The sequence below is a fragment of the Bidens hawaiensis genome, unplaced genomic scaffold, assembly GCF_021521415.1.
Source record: "Bidens hawaiensis isolate Kalapana, Puna unplaced genomic scaffold, B.hawaiensis_p1.1 tig00021328_1, whole genome shotgun sequence".
NCBI classification, from domain to species: Eukaryota; Viridiplantae; Streptophyta; class Magnoliopsida; order Asterales; family Asteraceae; genus Bidens; species Bidens hawaiensis.
Genome location: NW_027493298.1, coordinates 196,931 through 207,313, shown reverse-complemented (window position 1 = coordinate 207,313; position 10,383 = coordinate 196,931). Strand labels below are relative to the sequence as shown.

The 10,383-nt window shown below is 34.7% G+C and overlaps 1 pseudogene; it reads left to right on the top strand.

The window, feature by feature from the left end:
• Positions 1–541: 541 nt before the first annotated feature.
• On the top strand, positions 542–2,247 carry LOC143563163 (berberine bridge enzyme-like 8 pseudogene; annotated as a pseudogene).
• Positions 2,248–10,383: the final 8,136 nt, after the last annotated feature.

Genomic DNA, 10,383 nt, shown 5'->3' with positions numbered 1-10,383 from the left:
CTCTTTCACAATGCAAACAAAACTAAATGGTGTTTTTGTTTTCTTGTTCAATTTTCATGGCTGCCCTTTGCTCGTTTTAGCAAAGTTAGCCACTCTTTTTTCTTTCCTATGATAAAAATGTACAATTACACATGTTTGTACCTAATTTGCTTTTGCCTAGAGCTACACTTTCATAAATCATAATATAAACGTGAGATATATGTTGAGTTGAAAATGTATATAGTTTAACTCTGATTTCAAGTAGCATGTTAACTTTTTCCGAGAAATGAAAATTGTATATTCAGAATAAATTGACCGCCTATGGTTGGAACGGCTTGCACGAATATTGGACAAGCTGCCGTTCAGACCAATAATTTTCAAAGTTTGATCTCCAATAGTAAGAACTAATGTTCAAATATTGTTCAAACGGATATTCTGACCAACAATTTTCAGAGTTCGACTTTTTTAGTCAAAACAACCGTCCAAGTATCTTTTGGACTGTTAATTGCTGGTGTAAAACCATATGGGTGTATAGCTATAACATGACCTCATTATTTTCATTTGTTTGATTGCTTATAAATATCACAACATCATTACAATGCATGCATGCTCAATTCATCTAAACATGGCAGTCCCCATATTATCCATCCTCCTCTTCATCTCCATCAAATCCTCTGGAAATCACATAACAAATCTCTTCATTGATTGCTTAAACAACCTATCGGAACCTTCTTTCCCGATCATCGAAACAATTTACACTCCTAACAACCCTTCATTCTCTTCCATATACCATGCATACATCCGAAACCCTATTTTCCACAACTCCTCAAGAACCAAACCTTTATTAATCATCACCCCATTACACGTCTCACACATCCAAGCCGCGATAATATGCGCCCAAAATCATTACCTACGAATGAGAACAAGAAGCGGTGGCCATGACTACGAGGGTCTCTCTTATATTTCCTACTCAAACAACCCTTTTTTCATACTTGACATGTTTAATTTACGTTCAGTGGATGTTAATATTAATCAAGAAACTGCATGGGTCCAAGCAGGTGCTACCCTTGGTGAAGTTTACTATCAAATAGCCGAAAAAAGCAAAATCCATGGGCTCCCTGGTGGAGTTTGCCCTACAGTTGGAGTTGGTGGTCATTGTAGTGGAGGTGGTTATGGTAACATGATTCGAAAGTTTGGTTTAACCGTGGATTTGATACTCGATGCTTTGTTGGTTGATGTTAATGGTGCGGTGTTGGATCGTGAGTCGATGGGGGAAGATTTGTTTTGGGCGATTACGGGTGGTGGTGGTTCAAGTTTTGGTGTTGTTCTTGCCTTTCAATTTATGTTAATTCGTGTCCCGCCTCGAGTTACTTATTTTAATGTGAAAAGAACATCGGAAAGAAACATTGTTAAGATTGCGGATAGGTGGTTTAATGTTGCTCATATGTTGGACAATGATGTCTTCATTCGAATGAGTTTTGATGTTGTAACCAACATAAAGGGAACGAAGAAGATTCGTGCTTTGTTCCCTAGCTTGTTTCTGGGAAACTCCACAAGGCTGCTGAGCCTTGTGAACGATAGTTTCCCAGAATTAGGGTTACTAAAATCACAATGTGTTGAAATGAGTTGGGTTGAGTCGACTGTGGTCTATGCAGGGTTCCCGGTTAACACACTCATCGAGACTCTACTTTCTCGAACTCAACAAACAGAACGAGATAGACCATTCAAGATCAAATCAGACTTCTTAAAAAACCCTATTACAAGCAAAGGATTGAAATCCATATTCAAGAAGATGAAAGAACTCGAAAACCAGATGATCACTTTTAGTCCATTTGGTGGACGAATGAATGAGATATCAGAGTTCACAAAACCATACCCGCATCGAGCAGGCAATATTGCAATGATTGAATATGAAACGTATTGGAACAAGCTAGGGATGGAAGCCGCGGAAAAGAACCTAGAGTTTGCAAGGAAGATGCATGAGCATATGACTCCATATGTGTCCAAGAACCCTAGAGAAGCATTTTACAATTACAAAGATTTAGACAATGGTGTGAACCATCATGGGAAGTATAGTTATGAAGAAGGGATGGTTTATGGGGTGAGGTATTTCAAAGAGGTTAATTATAATAAGCTTGTGATGGTGAAGACCATAGTTGATCCTCATAATTTATTTAGAAATGAACAAAGCATCCCACCTCTACAATCCTCATATGACATGTATGCATATGACATGTAATGTAATATGTTGAGTGGGAAATGGATAATATTTATGAAATAAAATATAATAGAAATGCTTATATATTCATTAGGGAAATACATTATGATACTATGTACAAAAGATTTACAAAAAATTTAAGAAATTTAACTAAACGTAAAACTGATTTGAACCGAAGATTTTAATTTTTAACAATGTATTTTCAACGGTGTTGTTAAATACAACAATTGAACAATATCTAAAAAAAGTTACACCAATTAGCTCTTAAAATAATTCTGAGTCTCTCTAAAGAAGTCTCTCTAAAAGTCATCTCTCCCGAGTCAAATACAATAGACGAATTGGTTTGTATTTTCATAGATGACTCATGCACCCGAGATACCATCCAACTTTTTAATTTTAATTTCCTGTCTTGTGGAAACATAAAAGTTTGATACGGTAAAATATTTTCATGAGAGTTCGCCTCCTTGGCTAGAAATTTTGCTCCTCTTGACATTTCTATGTTTGTAAGTTTATTTGTTCTTTTTTTTAAACTTTTTTTTTCCAAAAGTCAACTCAAAAGTCCACTAAGCTCAGTTAAAAATAAACCTCAATATAATGCAATTACGTGTCGTTAAATATAATATTTGTTTGTATTTAGTTATATATGATTGTGTAATTATTTATAGTTTGGATAATTTGTGTCCCTAACCCTACCAATAGTGTGCTATGCGGTGGAATATACAGAGCTTGATTGATTGGATAATTTGTGTAATTATATAATACTTGTGCGTAAATAGACATGTACAAATTCAACTTTGCCCAAAGACATATTTCGTTTTCTACTTTATGCACTTTGTATGATAAGACCCTTTTATGTACAATTTCACTTCTATGAAAATAAATTCGTCTAAATATGACCATATAAATACATTTAAAATACATTTTTCGTGATCTCCTTTTTCCTTAACAACGATTCATTAAACCAAGCAAGGAGCTTGAAAAACAATCAAAATTGAAACTCCGTCATTTCTCCCAATCCAAAGCTTTGAGATATGCTCTATGCTTGACCCATTGATATTTGATTTTATATTTCCTACCAGTCCCGGTGTGGAGATATTTAGATTGTTGAAAATTGTCTCATTTCTTGCTCTTCAAATAAGCCAACATGTGGTTGCTATGATTGCATTTTTACCCTTTGTTAAATTCAAGCTATTGACAATTCCACCATTTGTTTGACGAATTACATTGTGAACCATGTGTAAGTTTCATCTAGCCGAGAACGATTGTCCAAACCCAGTTAGAAAGCTTGCAAGATTGTATCCATTGGTATTAACCACCAATACAGGCCTTGTTGCCATACGGCCAATAAAGCTCTCCACATAAAATAGTTAATCTTTATTCAGATCCACTTGATCCAAGAATACGAGTCACCGGGGTTATCGTGTCCGCTTTCTAATTCCTTTCTAGCATCTTTAACATTGTATTTCATGATTTTCTTAACAATATTTTACATTACATAAGTAAGCCTGTCACTCTTAGTTGTATATTATTGTTATAATTTATAAAAAGCCCAAAAGATTAAGTTACCAATCCAGATTTTGTGCAGTTAAATATCAGTATTGTGTTTTGTGTGTATCTTACTTTTAAAAGGAGATGGAAAAAGCAAGGCAGAATTTGCAGACAATAATCAATAATACATATTCCTTATGCATTGTAGTATATCAGTATATCTACCTATACACTGAAATTTACCTTTACCTTTAACTTTATTTTCCCTTTTCTGACACAAGAATAATCTTTATTGCTTTCCTTTCCTGTTGGATGTTTAAAGCAAAATTTGGATTAGATTACTTAAATCTCACAAAATTAAATTAACATTTTTTCGGCTAAATTTGTATTAGATTATATTAATATCACAAGATTTCAATAGCAATTATTTGTATAATGGGTTTTATACCTTTTTTTTTCACATAGTTCCAAATTCCAAGCAACATCTTTTAGGCCGTTTGTATGGTTTCTTTTTCCATATAAAAAGACAACTATGTTACAGTTATTTAAAAGGGTGTTACGAGGCAGCTTGTTGCATATTTGTCTGTTACTTTATTGCAATTGTTACTTTATTGTAATTGATTGAATGGTAATCAATTAGAGAGCCAAAATAAAGAATATTTTGCGATTCAAAGATCTTAAAAGGTGCCGTTATCCGCCGTTTTGTGTTTAGTATTTATGCTTTCTATGTACATGGCCTCTAATCGGATTGATTTAAACACGATAGCTAAAATCATAAATACAAGCAACCGATTGATAAACAAACGACGTGTATCATTAAACTTTTAATGGGTTCTACTAATCAATTCTCCTTTATCTTTTAATTTCGTATATGGTAGTTCGACGATCCAACATATATATATGTATGTCTGCTGTCCAGTCTTTCAAGTTTTCGGTCGAATCTCATAACTTATATTAATGGCTAAAGACTAATCCAGTACAATAAGATAGGCCACCTTGCTTCCATAGTTCCATGGACACCTTAAAATGTCGGTGACAGTTCTTAAAACCTTGAGGTCCCATTAAAAAAAAGTTACAGTTTTATGTTTTAAATTTTAACTTTATTATCTGCAATATCTAATAGTTCCTTTTGTGTTACTATGTATTTCAATATTCACACAGTTGTTAATAAGTGATAAATTTTTATAGCACAACAAAAAGGCAAAACACTTTTTTTACACTCATTGGCACATAAATATATTCATGTTCTTATCTTCACTCTTTGTCTAGCTACATTATTAAACACAACTTTTCTTATCTTTCTACTTAACATGATGACATTACCCGAACCCGATTTCGACTTAGAAGCCGGGCGTGGGGGTGAAGATGACACCCCACGTCGGTCAGGATCATCGGATGGGACCGAGATCGCAGGGCTGGTGCCTGAGGATATCGAAAGCAACCGTGTCGATGGCGGTGGTGATGTGCATTTGTTAAAAGAAGTTGAAAATGAAAAGGATTGTAGGATTTGTCATTTGAGTTTGAGTGAAGAATCTGGAAATGGGATAATTGGGATAGCAATTGAGTTGGGGTGTTCTTGTAAAGATGATCTGGCTGCTGCTCATAAACACTGTGCTGAAGCTTGGTTCAAGATTAAAGGCAACAGGTAAATATTATTAAAACTATATTTCAATATTATTTCAAGGATTGAATTTTATTAACTTTTTTGTGATGGATCTGAATTTTACATATTAGTTAATTATGTATTGGAAAGTTAAAATGGACATATATGTTTCCTGTTTGTATCAAGTCTTAGAATAGTTATTTACATATACTCATCATCTTTCATGCTCATATTTGTGTCTTGATGTAGATTTTTTGTTAACATGGGATTCTTATATGCTTTGTATAAATATATTATTATTATTTGTTTGTCTCTGTGTATTTGAGTGTTGTTTTTGTTGCATTTTAAGGTTGTCTTTTTCATTTTGGTTGACCTTTTTGTATAAAATGTATATTTTTTTTTAAATAAAATTTAAGGTTTTCAGTTTGGTTTTGAGGTTTAACTGAAAGATACAGATTAAATTATGGGTTAAGACTTATAAGACCATAAAAGACTAATATATACTTATTTAACATGAAAATATATAAATATCAATCTAATAATGGCATATTAAAATCATTAAACCTTTTTAAAATTAAAGTACATGTATTTATGAAATCAGGCATTGTATGATTTGACGTAGATGTCATGTAGACTAGTTTGCTAACGCGTAGCACTACCTCGTTAATTTCCATGTGTCGGGCTTTGGCCCGCTTGTCTTAATGAATTGCCGTTTCAAAAATAAAAAAAAATTCCAATGTGTATACTTATAAAGATTTCACATACATGTCATGATTTTTTTTAAGTGAAAGGATCAAATAAGAAGTTTGTTTTTCTTAAGAAGGCTAGGAAGGAGGGTATTTTTGTTTAATACCTTAATATTGAAAACTCATTTAATTTAATTTCAAAAGCCCACTTAATTAAAACCCACTTAAATTTGCACTTATCTCCTACAACCACCACCACCCACCGCCACCACCTTGCCGGAAAAGTATTCGGAAATTTCGCCGGAAAATAAAACGCTATGAAAAACACAATGAAAAAGACACAATGTAAAAAACACTATGAAAATAAAAACACAAAGACAAAAACACAATGAAAACACAATTAAATAACACAATGTAAAAAACACAATGCAAAAAAATACTATGAGAAAATAAAACGCACTTGTATAACACAATTTTGTAAAACACAATTATGATAAAACACACTTTGTAAAAACCCACGAATTTTATTTTTATTTTATAAAGCAATATGGTACGCATATAAAGGATAAAAAAACACTCGTTTTTATGGTGAAATTGTTTTGAAAAAAAAATGTCGTATAAAAAAGTTATGGACATTTTAAAATGATGGGGGAATTTGACATGTGCCTTGCATGTGGAGAGAGAAAGTCAACAAATGTGTTATCCCTATTATGCCTTTACCCTTGTTTTACACTCGATGATCTCTCTAATCTAATCTTAACCATTCAATTCTCAAATGAATGGACAAGATTATTTCCTATCCTTCCTAAGAAAACTAATCTTCTTATTATAACTCAACCCTTTTTTTTAATATCAAAACTAACTTGCACAATTTCTTTCATATAAAATGAGAAAGTATTGGCTTTTTTATAATGTTAACAGATAATTTAGAACTAAAGATAGGATCTTTTATAAAGGTTATTATACAAATGGAAAAGGACAGGTCTATTGTGACCAATATTGAAGAAACATGTCTAATTTGATAAGTGCCCTTTCAAAAGAAGAAGAAAAAAAGTCTAATTTGATAAGTTAACTCATCAGTCATCACAATAGGCAGAAATATACTTTAAACTGTAATGGAATCTGCTTTATTTTTTAATCCCTTCACGTTTCTTATTATCCAGTGGGATTCGACTCAACCAACATATATAGCAACTTTTAAAAGATTTAAATTTAAAGATTATTTATAAATTCAATTATGCATGAGATGTAATACATGAAGTGCCAAGTGCGTATAAGAGAACACAATAATTTAGTGCATAATCAATTCATTAACAAAGTTGGCATTAAATAGCCTGAGATTACAACGTTCGAATACAAGAAAATAGGAACTGAAACTAAAAACAAGGAAGACTCAACAAACTAAACAAACTAATTGACTTGGCTAATCCACCAACTCCCAACGTGCCAAAAGTCCAAAAGACTTGGCTTTATTCAAAAGAAACTTAATTAAATAAGACTTAATCAAACGTGACATAATATCCAATAAATCCTCCCCTTAAACAAGACATACTTCAGCTATCTTGTTTAATCACAACATACTCCCATCGCACCTCGAACTTCATTGAATGTCTCCTCCTTTATAGGCTTGGTCATTCCATCTGCAAGTTGTTTTTTTGTTCCACAGAACACCAACTCCACAACCTCCTTCTCCACTAACTCTCTCAAATAATGATACCGAACATCAATGTGCTTCGGTCGTCTATGCATGACTGGATTTCTGGACAACTTAATTGTAGATGTATTATCACAGTTCCAGTTGCCTCTCCCATTTCTTTAAGCTGCCCTTTCATCCATACACAATGGCAGGCAAACAGACTAGCTGCTACATATTCAGCCTCGGTTGATGATAATGTAACAATCTCCTGTTTTCTCGAATACCAATTCGCAGCCCCACTCAACAAACAAACATAGCCAGATGTACTTCTCCTATCTTCATCTCTAGCATAATTGCTATCTGTAAAAACTTTTGACCCTTCTTTCTTAACTTTATCATATTTAAGACCATACTCATAAGTTCCAATCACATACCTCAAGATCCTTTTAGCTGCAAGCAAATGGTCTTCTCTAGGCCTTGACATGAACCTAGAAACCAAACTTACAACATACATTATATCCGGCCTTGTGACTGTTAAATACATGAGGCTTCCAACCAAACTTTTGTACCATGACTCATCAATCTCCTCCCCTGATCCAGCCTTAGTTAACACAAACCCAGGTACCATAGGGACATGAACCGGGTTTGCATCTTCCATGCCAAATCTCTTCACTATCTCTTTTGCATATTGTTCTTGAGTCATTACAATAGCATCTTCGGTCTGCCTTACTTGCACCCCCAGAAAATAACTCATTTGACCCAAATCTGACATATCGAATTCCTTTTTCATTGATTCCTTAAAATCATCACAAATGGCTTTATCACTTCCTGCATAAATGAGATCATCAACATACAAACTTACCATTAAATTCTTATCTCCCACCTTCTTGATAAACAGTGTGTGATCATAGCTACTTTTCTTGAAACCTTCCCTTTTAAAGTAGGCCTCGATCCTATGATACCAAGCTCGAGGAGCTTGTTTCAATCCATACAAAGCCCTCTTCAATCAATAAACCTTCTCTTCTTCTCCTTGTTTCACGAATCCCTCTGGTTGCTCCACATACACTGTTTCCTTTAACTCTCCGTGCAAAAATGCACTTTTAACATCAAGTTGATAGACAATCCATTCTCTTTTGGCTGAAACTGCAAGGAACATTCTTATGGTATCCCATCTAGCAACCGGTGCAAATACCTCATTATAATCAACCCCTTGTTTTTGAGCATACCCTTTCATTACCAACCTGGCTTTGTACTTCTCAACCTCTCCCCTTTCATTCAACCTAGTCTTATATACCCATTTTACACCAATGGGTTTCATACCAGGTTCTACACTCACTAGTTCCCAAGTATTATTTCTTTCTATAGCCTCTATTTCCACCGTCATAGCAAGCTGCCACTTCTCCTCCTTAGCAGCTTCTTCATAAGTACTCGGATCCTTCATGGCACTGAACATCACCATCAAGTCATCTTCTGCATAATTTGTGTGAAAATCTTTCAACCAGCTTGGTGCTTTTCTAACTCTTCCCCGATCGAACATTCGAAGTAGAATTATCGATATCGCTGTTTGAAAGACCTTATTCTTCCGATGATTCCTCATTTTGAGACTCGGAATCCTCACGCTGAGGTGTCTCAGCCCCTACTTCATCATTCAAATGAGACGGTCCAGACCCGTCTCCCATATTTTCCTCTTCTTCAATAATCAAATCTTGCTTCTCTTCTCCTTTTAACTGCCAATTCCATTCACTTTCCTCATCAAACGTAACATCTCTACTTATAATTATTTTCTTAGTGCACGGATCATAAAGCCTATAAGCTTTAGATTCTGTGCTTACCCCAAGAAAAACACATTTATGACTCTTATCATCTAGCTTCGATCTCAACTGCTTTGGTACATGAGCATAACCAATACACCCAAAAACCTTGAAGTAACTAACACACGACTTTCTTCCTGTCCATAATTCTTCGGGAACCCTCTTATCTAAACTACGGCTTGCACATCTATTTAATATGTGACAAGCCCAAACCACAGCTTCGGCCCAAAACTCTTTGGGCATTTCCTTCTCAATTAGGAGACATCTAACCATATTTATAAGGGTTCTATTACGTCTCTCAGCCACGCCGTTTTGTTGGGGTGTATAAGCTGCTGTAGGTTGCCTCTTAATACCTTTATCTTCACAAAACATCTTAAACTCATAAGAAGTAAACTCTCCTCCTCTATCACTTCTTAAACACTTAATAGAGTTTCCCGTTTCATTTTCAACTTCTACCTTAAACTTTCTAAACAAATCAAAGGCTTCCCCTTTTGTACCCAAAACATAAACCCAAGTCTTTCTAGTAAAGTCATCAACAAACACCAGAACATACCTCTTGTTACTCTGAGAGACCGGCTTAATGAGCCCACAAATGTCGGTGTGAATGAGCTGCAACCTATCAGTAGCATGCCATTTACTCCTTTTCGGAATTTCTACACGATCTTGCTTCCCAAGCGTGCAAACTTCACACACTCGTGTCTTCTCGGCCACCTTTGAAAGTCCTTCGACCATATTGTTGAATTGCATGGTCCTTAGAGCCTTATGATTTACATGACCAAACCTCCTGTGCCATAGATCTTCGCCTGTGACAGCCTGCATACATGCAGCCGATCCTCCAGTTTCAACAAAAATAGAGAACATCCGATTCTTAGTCATGACAGACGTCATGATTAAGCCTCTTATAGGATGATACACTTTAGCTCTGCCTCCTTGAAACACAAATGTCACTTCTTTCTCTTGAA